Source organism: Portunus trituberculatus, chromosome 27 (assembly GCF_017591435.1).
Source record: "Portunus trituberculatus isolate SZX2019 chromosome 27, ASM1759143v1, whole genome shotgun sequence".
Lineage (NCBI taxonomy): Eukaryota > Metazoa > Arthropoda > Malacostraca > Decapoda > Portunidae > Portunus > Portunus trituberculatus.
Genome location: NC_059281.1, coordinates 1,440,534 through 1,456,047, shown reverse-complemented (window position 1 = coordinate 1,456,047; position 15,514 = coordinate 1,440,534). Strand labels below are relative to the sequence as shown.

Genomic DNA, 15,514 nt, shown 5'->3' with positions numbered 1-15,514 from the left:
TGTGTGTGTGTGTGTGTGTGTGTAATTCACCTTAGTCGCCTGCTGGTCACCCAGGCAGTTGTTCCCATTACGGTGCGAGCTGAGCTCATTATTACCAATCTTCGGGTAGGACTGAGACCACACACACAACACACCCGGGACAACGAAGTCACAACTCCTCGATTTACATCCCGTACCTACTCACTGCTAGGTGAACAGGAGCTACACGTGAAAGGAGAAACACTCAAATTATCTCCACCCGACTGGGGAATCGAACCCGGTTCTCTGGCTTGTGAAGCCAGCGCTCTAACCACTGAGCTACCGGGCCATGTTTCTCATTATCCACTTGATCCATTCCGTTAATCAATTTATAAACTTGTATCAGATCCCCTCTCTCTCTTCTCTGTTCCAGGGTTGGTAGATCCATAGCTTTTAGTCTCTCCTCATATGTCATCCCTTTAAATTCTGGAACCATTCTTGTAGCCATTTTTTGTAGTCTCTCCAATTTCCCTATGTGTTTCTTTTTATGGGGGATCCACACAACTCCTGCATATTCCAATCTGGGTCTTATTATAGTACAGGCAACCCCCGTTTAACGAAGGGGTTACGTTCCTAAAAAACACTTCGTTAAGCGAAACTTCGTTAAGCGAACCGATTATAACAAGTTTTACCCCTGATTTGAACTTCCATTGAGAGTAAGCAAAGTGAGAGTGCATCATAATACAGTAAAAGGTTTAATGAAAGTAAAATTTATGAAGTTAAACATTTAGGTAGTTTAATTTAAGTCATTATAATGTACACTAATGTATGTAATATCGTAACTATTATAATGTTGATGATCTTAACTTTATGAAGGGAGGAAGAGTGAAACGGGAAAGACACTAACCGGTAACCTGTGGAATATAGACAAAGTGCGCATCATTGTACTGCATACAAAACTTAAGTACCACATTTCCACAAGGCTTTCCATTTTATCCATTGTAGAGTCACGAGTTCAGGTGGTTCTTTTAGCTTGCAAGGAAGATACGGTCTCACCAGCCTTCTTTATAGAGTCAGCTGACTTGAAAATAGAGACAGTATAATATGGAGTCAAGATAGTGGCCAGCACTGCTATTTTTTTCTGGCCTCTCTCGTGTCTGTGAATAATATCTAGCTTCATTTGGAGAGTAAGAGACTTCCTGGTCTTCTTACGAACACTAGGCCAATTGTAGGGCATTTTGGTGGTAAGTTGAGCTAGTGAAGACAAACTGCTGCTGACGCTGTTATGTTTTGACTGGGGAGTGAATGTTGCGCGTGTTGTCCACGAGAGGCTTGATCTTGATCTTGATCTTGATCTTTATTCTATAGGGGTCCCAGGATTTTTCCTGAGGCAGGCCTTAGTACCAGCAGCTCCTGGTGTATTCAAAAGCCTGTCAGCTTGCGTGATATGGTGGGGCTTTCAAATTTGGAAAAAAAATTTCCTGGATAAAACTTCATTAAAGCGAGTTTGGTGTTCGTTAAACGAGCAGATGGTAGTAAAATGAAACCTTCGTTGTAGCGAAATTTCGTTGTGTGAACCTTCGTTAAACGGGGGTTGCCTGTACTTATCAATTTCTTCATCATTTCTTTGTACATGTAGTGAAATGCTATTCCAATATTCCTTAGCAAATTATATGTTTCTCTAAAAATTCTATCAATATGGCTTACCGGTTGATTGTTTTCTTCCATTGTCACTCCCAAGTCCTTTTCCTTTTTTACTTTTTCTAGTTCTACTCCATCTCCCATCTTATAGATTCCCACTGGTCATCTTTCACTTTTTCCCATTTCCATGACATGGCTTTTGTCCACATTGAATTCCATCTCCCATTTTTGCTCCATTTCCAGATCTTGTTTAAGTCTTCCTGTAGTATTTCACAATCCTCTTTTGTTTAATGACTCTGCACAGTTTCGCATCGTCCACAAACAGATTTATGTAGCTGTTCACTCCTCTGGCATGTCATTTATATATGAGAAAAAAGTATTGGTGCCAATACTGACCCCTATGGCGCTCCGCTGTCTACTGTTCTCCACTTGGACTTCATATCTTTAACTATCGTCCTTATTTCTCTCCCCCTTAAGTAATTCTTCATCCATCTCAATGTGCTTCCTTTTAAGCCACCCTTCTCCTCTAACTTCCATAGTAATCTTTCATGTGGCACTTTATCAAAAGCCTTTTTTAGATCTAAATAAATACAGTCAATCCATCCCTCTCTCTTGTACTTTATCAACTATTCTAGAGTAGAAACTCAATAAATTTGTACACATGACCGACCTTTTCTAAAACCAAATTGGCTATTTGATAATATTTTGTTGTCTTCAAGAAACTCAATCCATTGCTTCTTTATTACTTTTTCACACATCTTGCATATTACACTAGTTAGTGATACCGGCCTGTAATTTAAAGGTTCTTCCTTCCTTCCGCTCTTATATATGGGAACCACCTCAGCTCTTTTCCACTCCACTGGCACTGTTCCATTTTCTATTGAGCATTTTATGATGTTGTATATTGGACTTGCTAGTTCTTCCTTACATTCTTTCAGTATTCTGCCTGAGACTTCATCCGGTCCCATTGCCTTTTCCTCATCTAATTCCGTCATCAACTTTTTATTTCAAGCTTGGTTACTTTAATCTCTTTCATATAGACAGTCTCTCTATTACCCTGTGGTCTTTCAAATTTGGATTCCTTAGTAAAGACCTCATGAAATTTACTATTTAACAGTTCTGCCATACTTTTGGGTCTTCCACCATTCCGTTTCTCCTTTTAACCTTTCTATTGTTTCTTTTTGTCTTATTTTTCCATTTATGAATCTGTAGAACAATTTTGGTTGTTCCTTACATTTTTCGACAATGTCCTTTTCATAGTTCTTTTCTTCTTCCTTTCTCACCTTAGCATATTCATTTCTTGCTGTTTTGAAGTTTTCCTTATTTTCTGGATTTCTGTTTCTTCTCCACCTTTTCCATGCTCCATCTCGTTTCTCCTTTGCCCTAGCATCTTGCATTAAACCAATCTTTCTTTCCTTCTTCTTTAGGTCTATATTTCGGGACATATTCCTGACCCCAGTTTTGTATATTTCCAAAAATAAGTTATATTTCTCTTGAACCGTTTCTGAGTTTTCCATCTCCTCCCAGTTTACGTTTTAAAATAGTTCTTGAGATTCTCAATATCAGCCTTTCTGTAATTTAATCGGTCTCCTTTGTATGATTCATCTCTATCTTCCTTTCCTTCTTCTATATCCATTTCTAATTATTACATGGTCACTCTTTCCCAATGGGCACTATATCTTATATCATTGTTAATTGGTATCCTTGTAAAACTAGGTCCAATCTCCGCTCATTGTTTCCTCTGAAACTTGTGTTTTCTTTACTTGGACCATCATATTATCTATCATTAGGTTCAGAATCTATCTCAGGCATCTTCCCCATACCACTTTCATAATTTTCCCAGTCCACCTTTACAGTTGAAATCTCCTATCAATATCACTTTTCTCCTTTCCTTTAATGATTCTTGTAAGACTCCTTATTGTGTCATCTATCATGTCTCTATATTCTTGGTTAGTCCATGAGTTTGTTTTGGTGGCACATATGTTCCAATGATTGTTAACTCCTTTTTATTAATATGATCTTAACATACAGTATTTCTGATTTTCCTTCCCAAACTCCACTTGATTTACCACTATCTCCTTCCTTAACATCATCATGACTCCTCCTCCTTTTACCCACTCTGTCTCTCCTCCATATATTATACCTTTTATCTATGTCTATTTTTATTGCCTCATTTAACTTTGTTTCCACCAGGCATACAATATCTGGTTCTTTTTCTTTATGTAATCTCTTAATTCTAATTTACTAGATTAAATTTAGTAAAATCCTTCTTATCATTTTTGTAGTTACCTTCTTTTAATTCCATTTTTTCTTGCCTATTTCTTTTCTTCCTCTTTTTTATATTTCTTTCCTTTCTCTCTTTATCCTTTCTTCATTCTCTTTCATTCTATATTATTTATAATATATTAATTATATATATATATATATATATATATTATATAATATTTTATATAAATTCTTCTCTTTCACCAACAAAATCATCAGCTTTCATTCTTTCATATCTCATACTCTTTAGATTCTTTTCTATCTGATTTTGTGTGTGTGTTCTGTGTGTGTTTGTGTGTGTGTGTGTGTTTGTATAATTTGTCTTGTTTTTTATTTATTTACATTTCATTATCCATCTATGAGTATGTATGTATATTCTCATCAAACAAATCCTAGCATCTTGTTTCATCTTCCTGCTTATGCCTTTCTTTCAGAGGATTTCAGATGTATAATCCTCTATATATATATATATATATATATATATATATATATATATATATATATATATATATATATATATATATATATATATATATATATATATATATATATATATATATATATATATATATATTATATACATATATATAATTATAACTTTTGTAACACTTAATGTTACCTGCAATTTTGTCTTGTTCAACTTTTGTCATGTGAACCATGTTAAACTGGTCATGATCACATGGTCCTATCCTTATCTTTCCATCCCACAACTTTAATGAATGTGGCAATAAGAATCCTACCTGTTAAATTAAAATGTTTGATTCTACAATGAAATAAATCATCTTTTTCTAATTTCGAACCCACTTTTTTGGTTATCCAACAAATTTATAAGAACATTTACAATTCAAATTTTTCTCAAACAGCCATTGGTACATAGATAGATTACTATATTATTATTTCTTTATATATCTTTGAAAAACATCATCCTATAATCAAAAACAGCATTCATCTTTAGAATGTTATTGATGAATGTTGTAAAAGATACTGTATATTAAGTTTTCTATATTTTTAGCACTCTTTTCTTTTTGATTAAAGATCTGTAACAAAATATTTGTTTAATCCCCAAGAAGAAAATTATCCAGAATGAACTGTGTAATTGACTCCATGTATTTAGAAATCTTTAGCCTTCTGTAAGAAAAAGTTTATTCAGATACTAATTCAACATGTCCAAATGTAGTTTAACATTCACAACTGGGTTCTCATTTGATTCCTCAGGTCAAAACTTTTATTGTTTTTCCCTAAATGTTTTCACCCAAATGATTAGCTACCATTTTCATTTCCTTTCCTTTCAACCAGATGTGTTTCTTGTTATTCATCTAACATTTTCCAATGTGACAGGAATGAGCTACTGGCTGTTTAGCACGTCCATATATCTAACCTTAAACTTAATAAATGAACAAACCAACAAACCAATCAATGAGTCAGTTTTATGTTTACCAACTTTGTATTTCTCACTTTGAAAATTTTAACTTTTCTTAAGCATTTAAACATTTAAAGGTAATGTAATCATTTAATGTAGAACAACAATAGGGATAAATTGTTCTTAAACTATAATAGAACTTAGTGGTTTAGTGTTCCTGCATTTTTTCAATATCCTGTTCAAGTATTCGCCAACCAGTTGATTCACTACCAAACTTTTCCTCTTTATTTAGTATTCTTATTGTCATATATAGACCAATGTCAATATTATTTCAGCTAACCTAATTTTAAAACCTAATGGCAGTGTTAATTTAAAGTGATGTTAATTGTATTTTTTTCAGAACAATGGAAGAATAGCCAACAAGAGGATATCCTTTTTTGAACCATATAATTTAAAAATATCTTATAATCAATGTATTTTGTATGGTCCTTTGTGATGTTTTGTGAGCCAGTGATTTGTGTTTTACCTGCTGTTATGATATTTTCTTTGTGTTGTCTTATATTATTTATACTCCCAAAGTGAAACATTATATTGCTAGTGTTTTTTTTTGCCAATCTTTACCATCTTGTACTTTTGAGACCAAGTTAATTGTCTTTGAAACTTGTTAAAAATTCCCAAAATTTCCTTAACGGAATCTTAAGAAAATGCATGAACATACAAACTAGTTAATGTCACACACTTCTCTTTATCATCTTCTCTTTTAGTCTGTTGGATAGAATCCTACCGGCACCTTCCACAGACACAATCTTGAAAATTGTACTTCCTTTCTAAAGTAATTTTCAGTATCATTCTACAACTAAGGTACTATTTATGGTGATTTGAAGTGTTAATTTGTTTATGAGCTCCTAGAACTCTCCCAGATTAAATTATGTACTGATAGGTTAAATTGCAAACTTAATTTCAACAAACCCTTACCTTTTTTATTTTTTTTGTTACTGTATGCTCTTCTTTGATTATGTTTTAGGATAATTTCAGTGAAAATTATTTTTTTAAATTTTCCAATTTTTTCCAAAATGGGTTTTTTAGATTTTCAGGGATCACCAAATCCTCATTTTTGCTTTCTACCACCCTGTTACCCTTTGTTACTTTTAAGATGGCTGTATTGATTGCTCTTTACTCCATCAAGTTTACATGTCATCTTGTTGTAGAGAGAATATGAAATGAATTTTTTCCATTAGTTTGTTATTAGATTCATTGTTTATCTTGTTTTTATCCAGCTTACCTTCTTATATGTATAAACCTTGTACTCAATTTCTCCACAAAGGTGTTCAGTCTAGATTATTGAAATCACATTGCAGTCTTTTCATTTCTTAGTATCCTTGAAATATTCCTAATATGTAAGTGTTACTTGATTGAAATTTCACAAACGCTATGAAGCCATCATTACTGTTTCATGCCACTTCATTGTCTGTATATTTATGTCATATGTTTGTTACTGAATTTGTGAGTAGCTGTCAGTGACTTGTGTGCGCTTTGTTTTTTGGCTGTTTTTATAGTTAGCAAGTGGTGTTTGTGCTTGGTGTCTGTGTGTGGTGCTTTTGAGTGTTAGTGAAGTGAAAGTGTGTACTGCAAGTGTTAGATTAGAGTGAAATAGTGGTTAGAATCAGTGTTTGCTGAGTTAAAAGTATTTTGGTAGAGCTAGACTCCTAGGCTTGTAACTAAGTTGACCTTGAAAGAGGATGTCTCTCTCTCTCTCTCTCTCTCTTTCTCTCCACAGTCACCAAGTATTTTTATTTGTTTGTGAGTTAACAGTGATTGTAAATTAGTATGGCGGTAGCTACTGAGGTATATCAGAGTGTGATTGAGTGCGTGAAAGAGAGTGTTGAGGTGGGATTGGGTGAGTTTGTTGTGTGTGAGATGTGTGGGCATGACAGGAAGGTCGTTGACTTTTCTGAGTGTATGGTGTGTAGGCTCAAGAGCGAGAATTTAGTTCTTTCTCTTGAGCACCGAGAATTGCAGAGGAAATCAGAGAGCTAAGTGAGGGAAAAGGAACAAAGTTCTCATCTTTGAGTTGAAGGAGGAGGTTAAGAGGCTTGGGGAGGCAGTGGAAAAATTAGGCAGACACTCGATTCACAACTGAGAGATTCTGCATTTGATTCCTGGGCAGGTCAGAAACTTATTGGGGAATTTTTCCCTACAACCTAAGCCTCTGTTCACCCAAAAATGATGGGTAGCTACCAGGTGTAATTCAGGAGTTGTGAACCGTTTCCTGCGAAGGTAAATCGTGGTAACCTGGATTTCACGGTAGACCCTGTGTTCTGGAGTGTTGGATTCTATCTACCACAGGCTTACGAGTGAAAGGCCAATGTGACAGGAGATGAGCTGGACTGGCTGCTTGCAGGTGAGCCTTACTAGTCCATATATCTAACCTAACCTAACTTACCTGTAACCCTAAAGGAATGAACAAACCAACAAACCAATCAATGAGTCAGTTTTATGTTTACCAACAAGTGTGAAGTATCTCTCTGGACTTACGGTAGAAAATTTTGGAGAGCACGGCACATTTCTAGCTATTACAGCATTAATAAACATTTGCGAAAGGTAATGTAATCATTGTAAGTAGTGAGAACAACAACCTAGGACGGCCATAACCAGCTAGTGCTTAATGGCTTAAACTATAATAGAGCCACTTCCAGTGGTTTGGAGTGTTCCTGCATGTGGTTTTGCACGTAATAAGAGTCCTGTTCGCAACCCAGTGGATTCGCCAACCAGTTGATTCACTACCTAAACTTTTCACTCTTTATTAAGTAGTATGTCGTTATTGTCATATATAGACCAATGTCAATATTATTTACAGCTAACCTAATGTAACTTAACCTAACCTAATGGCAGTGTTAATTATAAAGTGATGTTAATTGTATTTTTTTTTCAGAGGGGACAAGTGGAAGAATAGCCTTAACAAGTGGGAGGATATCCTTTTTTTTGTCTGAATGCCATATAGTTAAGATAATATCTATATAGGGATCAGGACTGTATTGTGTGTATGGTCCTTTGTGTGATGTTTTTGTGAGCCAGTGATTGTGTTTTGACCTGCTGTTATGATATTTTCTTTGTGTTGTGACTTATATTATTTATACTACACCAAAGTGAAACATTATATTAGCTAGTGTGTTTCGTTTTTGCCGTAATCTTGCCATCCCACCATCTTGCCTCCACATAAAAAAAATTCCCTCAAAAAGAGACCAAGCCTAACCTAACCTAGCTCTGCCGTTGCAAACTTAGCAAAAATTCCCCAATTCCCTAAAAATTTCCTTAACTTAGAGAATCAGGAGTAATATGCGACAGAAAATGCATAGACATACAAACAAAAAATAGTTAAGTGTGGGGCACACACTATGCTGCTTTGGCCACGGGAGCTCATCTCCCGTCTCGTTGGCCCTTGAGTCTGTGGTGGATAGAATCCAATACTTCGGGGCACAGCTACCACAGACACAAGTCTTAGAAAAATGTGTACTTCCTATTACTAAAGTAACTTTTCAGTATCATTCTAGGGCAACTAAGGTACTATAATTATGGTGATTTGAAGGTGTGTTAATGTTGTTTATGAGCGTCCGGGTGGAGAACTCTCCCAGATTAAATTATGTACTGATAGGTTAAATTAGCAAACTGTAATTGGGGGTCAAGGGGCAAAGCCCCCTGGCTGGGCTAGGCTAGGTTAGGTTAGGTTAGTTTGGTTTGGTTACTGATATGCTCGTTACTGATAGTAGATTATGTTAGGTTAGGATAATTTCAGTGAAAATTATTTAAGAATTTTTAAATTTTCCAATTTTTTTCCTAAAAAAATGGGTTTTAGCCTTTAGATTTTCAGGGATCACCAAAAGTGCCTCATTTTTGCTTTCTCCACCCAAAAACCCTGCTTTCCCAGGAGGTCCCCAAGCTTGTTAGACTTTGGGAAAAAGAAATTTAAGATAGGCTGTATTGATTGAAACTGCAAATTTACCCCCATCCAAAACCCAGCATTTCCACATGTCCCCATGCTTGTTGTGGGGGGGAGAGAGAGGAGTATGGGCAAACCCTAGAATTTTACCATTAGTTTGTTAGGTTAGATTACATTACGTTTATCTTGTTATTATATCCAGCTTACCTTCTTCAGATGAAAATGTATGATGAACCTTGTGACTCTCAATTTCATGGACCACGAGAAGGTGTTCTCAGTAATTATTGAGGTTACTGAAAGTCACATTGCAGTCTTTACATTTAACTATAGTTGCACCGTCCGTATTTGCTATAGGACTGGGATTCACACCATGCAATCGATGCTCATGAGCCCGCTCGTTACTTGAAGTTGAAAAAACTTTATCACAAACGCTGCACTTGAAGCCATCAATTACTGGTTTCACTGCCACTTCATTGTCTGTGTTGTTATTTATGTCATGAATGTTTGTGGCCATGAATGGTTGTGAGTAGCTGCGGTGACGAGTGGACGTGTTGTGTGTGCGCTTTGTTTTTTGGCTGTGGTTTTTATAGTTAGCAAGTGGTGTTTGTGCTTGGTGTCTGTGTGTGGTGCTTTTGAGTGTTAGTGAAGTGAAAATGTGTACTGCAAGTGTTAGATTAGAGTGAAATAGTGGTTAGAATCAGTGTTTGTGAGTTAAAAGTATTTTGGTAGAGCGAGGAGACTAGGCTTGTAACCGTCAAGTTGACCTTGAAAGAGGATTAGTTGACCTCACTTAGGCCCCCCACCCCGCCGTCACCAAGTATTTTTATTTGTTTGTGAGTTAACAGATTGTAAATTAGTATGGCGGTAGCTACTGAGGTATATCAGAGTGTGATTGAGTGCGTGAAAGAGAGTGTTGAGGTGGGATTGGGCGAGTTTGTTGTGTGTGAGATGTGTGGGCATGACAGGAAGGTCGTTGACTTTTCTGAGTGTATGGTGTGTAGGCTCAAGAGCGAGAATTTAGTTCTTTCTCTTGAGCACCGAGAATTGCGAGAGGAAATCAGAAAGCTAAGTGAGGGGAAAAGTGCGAACAAAGTTCTCATCTTTGAGTTGAAGGAGGAGGTTAAGAGGCTTGGGAGGCAGTGGAAAAAATTAGGCAGGAGATCAGTGTTAGGCCGAAGGTTGGACCTTCTGAGGGCGACAGGGTGGCTTGGCCCTCTGTCGGGAAGAGCAGAGTGGGGAAGAGGGAGCAGGCGAGCCAGACTGGGAAAGATAGTAGTCAGGATGGGCAGAGATGGCAGGTTGCGAGGGAAGGAAAGCGGAGGCAGTTAGGGAGGATAGGACTAAACCTGTTGAGTGTGAAAATAGGTTCGGTTTGTTGGAGGGGAGGGGAGAGTGAGAGTGGAGTGAATGAAGTGGTTGTGGTGAGTGAAAGGAGAAAGAAGGGGTAGAGGAGAGGAGGAGGATGGTTGTGCCTAGCACACCTCAGGTGTGTGTGGTGGGTGACTCTCAGGTTAGGTATTTAGATAGCACTTTCTGTGGGAAAGACAGGGATAGGAGGACGAACGTGTGTATGCCTGGTGCAGGTGTGAAGGCAGTGAGTGAGGAGGTGCAGAAGAGGGTTGGGGGATGGAGAGGAGGGTGTAGTAGTTTTGCACGTAGGTGGGAACGATGTCAGAGCAGGTGGGTCGGAGGAGTTAGTGGCAAGATTTCGGGAAATGTTAGGCAAGATAAGGGAGAGTGGTAGGAGGTGTGTAGTGTCAGGAATCTTGCCTCGTGTGTATGTTAGCAGGAATGGTTGTCTAGAGCCATTGGTGTGAATGATCGGGTAAAAGGGATGTGTAAGGATGTGGGTGTCAGCTTTGTGGATGTATGGGATAGGTTCTATGGGCGAAGGATTTGTATGCTAGGGATGGTGTGCATCTGAGTAGGAAGGGTGTGGATGTGCTGAGTGGATGTCTGGAGGGGAGTTGGGATGGAGTGTAGGGGTGAGGTAGCAAATGCATTCCAGAAGAAAGATGCTAGACATAAATTAGATAGGATAAACAGAGATAGTGAAAAGATTAGGAAAGATTTCCAGGTGCAAATAGGAGAGAATAAGATTAGGATTCCAAATAAGGAGACAGCATCTAGGAAGGTAGCAGGACTTAAATGTTTTTATGTAAATGCCAGGAGTCTTAGGAACAAGAAGGACGAGTTATCTAGTTATATAGTTGAGGAGGACTTAGATGTTGTATGTGTCACAGAGGCATGGGTAAATGAGGAAAAGTTTAGGAAAATAGGAAAGAATATGAAGTAGATGGATACATTATGTATTTACACCAGAGAATTGGTAGGATAGGTGGAGGAGTAGTTATTTATGTAAAAAATCCTTCATTTCCAGTCAGGTTAATGGTATTAAGGTAGATAACAGAGTAGAGTCCTTATGGCTGGATGTTAGAGTAAACAAAAGTAAGGTTATTAGAGTAGGAGCTTTTATAGACCACCTAACCAGTCAGCAGATGTAGACAACCTTATGGTAGATGAGATAAATAGGGGTGTACTAGTCAGACAATTATCTTAGGGATTTTAATCTTAAGTCAGTAAACTGGGAGAGGATGGTAGGAGATGCTAGTGAAAATAAGTTTATGGAAAGTTTTCAGGATAACTATTTAGTGCAGATGGTAGATAAACCTACTAGGGGGAGGAAGGTTTTAGACATAGTACTAACAAATATTGAGCATTGTTTAAAGGAAGTTGAGGTAGGAGAGACTTTAGCAAACAGTGACCATCATATAATTAGATTTATCATTAATTCCAGTAGGGATAATATAGTGAATAAGACTAGAGTCCCAAACTATCAGAAAGGCAATTATGGTAGGTTACGTCAGTTATTAGGAGAGGTAAACTGGGAAGATAGTTTTGGAAATAAAACTGCACAGGAGATGTGGGATATTTTTAAGGTTGTAGTAAAGGGTATAGTGATGCAGTGTATCCCTTACAAAGATATAAGGCAGAGAAACAGGAAGCCATTATGGTGGACTCATGAGATAGGTAGCCAGATCAGAGAGAAGAAGAGGGCATACAGAGAGTTGCAGAAAAGTGGGAAGATGTAGATTTGATTAGGTACAGACAGGTCAGAGATGATTTGAGTAAGGTTATAAAAAAAAGTAAAAGGCAGGCAGAGATAAAACTAGCTAGAGCTGGGAGTAAAGATCCCAAAAAATTATATAGTTATTACAAGGTCAGTGATAAAAGAAATAAGGATAGGATTGGACCACTCAGAAAAGATGGTGTAGTAGTGGATCAAAATGAAGACATAGTAGAATTATTGAATGAACAATTTTCTTCAGTATTTACTAGGGAAAGAATAGGAAATCCTGTTACAAACAGGACCTCTGGACTGGAAGTTAGCTAATGTTACTCCAATATTTAAAAAAGGTAGGAAGGATGATGTGAATAATTATAGACCGATCAGTTTAACTAGTATAGTATGTAAGATACTAGAGAAAATCATTAAGGGTAGTATTTGGGAGCATTTAAATGAGAATAGATTAATTAGAGATACCGAACATGGCTTTAGATCAGGGAGGTCCTGTCTTACAAATTTGCTCGATATCTTAGAATATATTACCAAGGAGTTAGATGATGGAAATAGCATAGATGTTATATATCTAGATTTTAGCAAGGCGTTTGATAAGGTACCGCATAGGAGGCTAGTGTACAAATTGAGACTACATGGGATAGGGGTAGGTTAGTTGATTGGATTAGTGAATGGCTTTCTGATAGGAAACAGAGAGTAGTATTAAATGGGGCAATGTCTGAGTGGAAGGAAGTGGTTAGTGGGGTACCCCAAGGATCAGTGCTAGGACCTCTTCTTTTCTTGGTGTACATTAACGATTTAGATATAGGAATTAGTAGCAAAGTATCAAAGTTTGCAGATGATACTAAGATAGCATGTGCAGTACAGGGTGAAAAGGACAATTACAGAATACAACGAGACCTGGACAGGCTGATAGCATGGGCAGACAGGTGGCAGATGGAGTTTAATTCTAAAAGTGTCAGGTTATGCATTTAGGTAAAGACAACACAAACTTTAACTATGAGATGGAGGGATGTTGGCTAGAGGCAGTAGAGGAAGGAAAGGATTTAGGAGTAGTGATAGACAGGACTATGAAATTTTCAAAGCAATGTTTAGAAGCAAGAAATAGGGCAAATAGGATCCTGGGTTTTATAAATAGAAATGTTAGTTATAAAAGTAAGGAAGTGGTGCGTAGCTTATATAATTCCTATGTTAGGCCCCATTTAGAGTATTGCATACAGGCCTGGTCACCCCACTATAGGCAGGATATCAACATGTTAGAAGCAGTTCAGAGAAGAGCAACTAGGATGATACCAGCATTAAAGCGCCTGGAGTATAGAGATAGATTAAAGGAATTAAACATGTTTTCATTTGAGAGGAGATGTATAAGAGGGATATGATAGAGTTATTTAAAATGTTCTCAGATACAAACTACATAGATGTGAGATCTTTCTTTACCTTAGAGGAGGAAGTAGGACTAGAAATCATGGCAGCAAGATTAGAAAGCAAGGCTGCAGGTTAGATATAAGAAAATATTTCTTTAGTCATAAAGTGGCAGACTTCTGGAATGCATTGCCAGTGAGGGTTGTAAATAGCACTAGTTTGACAATGTTTAAAAACAGATTAGATAAGCACTTAAATTTATTAGATTTATAATTGTATAGCACTGCATGATAGTTTTTATAAGAAATGTACTATAGTTAAACAAGACATGATCCCCATGCATGAGGATCACAGATTGTAGAGGAATTTGCTACAGGACTTAGCCCTGTTAATGAGCCAAATATTTAGAATTAGTATATAATGTATTGTGTACTTGTAAGTGTATTTTTAAGTACTGATGACGAGGTCGCTGTGCGACTGATACAGGATAACGTAGATGGGCCCTGGTGGCCCTTTGTTATCCTATTATTTGTTATGTTATGCCAGAGGTGTAAATTCACCGGGGACGGAGCGATATCGGCTGAGGGAGCTTGCTGGTGATCAAGATAAAGATAGGGAGATGGTCACTGCTCATGTATGGTCCATGAGTGATTCCTACATCGGAGAAAAAGCAGCTTCCTAGACTGAGGTCCAAGGTGGAAGAGGTGCCTTTATGGGTCAGTCCGTGTGGGTAGTCCTGGAGGAGTAAGTAGAGAGAGTGATGGAAAAGCAAGCAGAGCAACAATAAATGTATCAGTCAATCAATTCTTATGTTGTCATTGGTGTTAAGGCCGCGAAGATCTACAGACCCTTACGAGTCCTGGTGTAGTCCTGTGTGGGTATCACAAACATGGTAGCTGGCCACCTTCCTCAAGAAGGCACAGATAAGGCGAAGGACAGCAGGTTGCCGGGAGGGGGTGGACACCTGAGGCAGCCAGGAGAGGAATCAATCCTTCTAACCTCAGGCTTCGTTGGCGTTTACCTCGGGGGCAGGGTTGCCAACTCTTGTACGACAGGCATTACCAAGTTCGACTCCAGTTATTACCAGATTCGTCATTTCATTACCAAACTTTTTAATTATTGCTAATTATAAATCCAATGTACATACAAGTTACACGAATAATGCTACTGACTGGGATAAGAAAACTGTGATAAGAAATAAACTTACTGTGAGAGATGCCATGGGACAGATCAGCTGGTGAGTGGATCCAGAGGCAAGAGTTGGGAGTTATTCGTACAGAGCATTAAGGCCATCATCCTTACTACTCTGACAATCTTGACTTCTTGTATGTTCATACATACCAACATTGAATTTCTAACATGCTTTCAGTAATTATTAGATCTTTACAACATTTTCAGACATAATCAAGGTTGTGCGTATCCTCAAAATAGCCTCCAACATCTTATGTTTCATTCGATTTCGCACTTTTGTCTTCACAGCATTAACATGGGAAAAAATCCTCTCAACAAGTGCGTTGCTCACTGGCGTTGTCAATGCTGCCAAAGCATATCTGTGATAAGTTCTTGTAGAGTCATACGTGCCTTTCCATTTAGACATGTCGTATCACCAATGTTATACTTCCAAAACCTAAATCACAAGCACCACATACGATGGCAGGATGAAGACTGGCTCGCTGTTAGGCGTGTTGTCCGTGGGCCTGTAAGAGCCCCGTTCCATACTGGAACTGAACGTGTCTAGCGTCTCTCTCTCTCTCTCTCTCTCTCTCTCTCTCTCTCTCTATATATATATATATATATATATATATATATATATATATAATTTTTATTCCTATTTCTTTACATATTCACTTATTACCAAATTTTTACACTCCCATTACCAGATTGCCAAAACACAGTAATTCATTAACAAACT

At 37.5% G+C, this 15,514-nt stretch overlaps 1 long non-coding RNA gene across 2 annotated transcripts; it reads right to left on the bottom strand.

Moving 5' to 3' along the window:
* Positions 1-9,058: 9,058 nt before the first annotated feature.
* Positions 9,059-14,976, bottom strand: LOC123509822. 2 transcript variants are annotated; one of them, XR_006676291.1, is made up of 4 exons: positions 14,810-14,976; positions 14,451-14,645; positions 14,163-14,338; positions 9,059-9,562 (listed from the first exon to the last, which is right to left on the bottom strand). It is a non-coding gene; the product is annotated as an uncharacterized LOC123509822 (long non-coding RNA). The 2 variants fall into 2 exon arrangements; XR_006676290.1 differs by lacking the exon at positions 9,059-9,562 and having other exon boundaries at positions 14,012-14,338.
* Between the last annotated feature and the right edge of the window lie 538 nt (positions 14,977-15,514).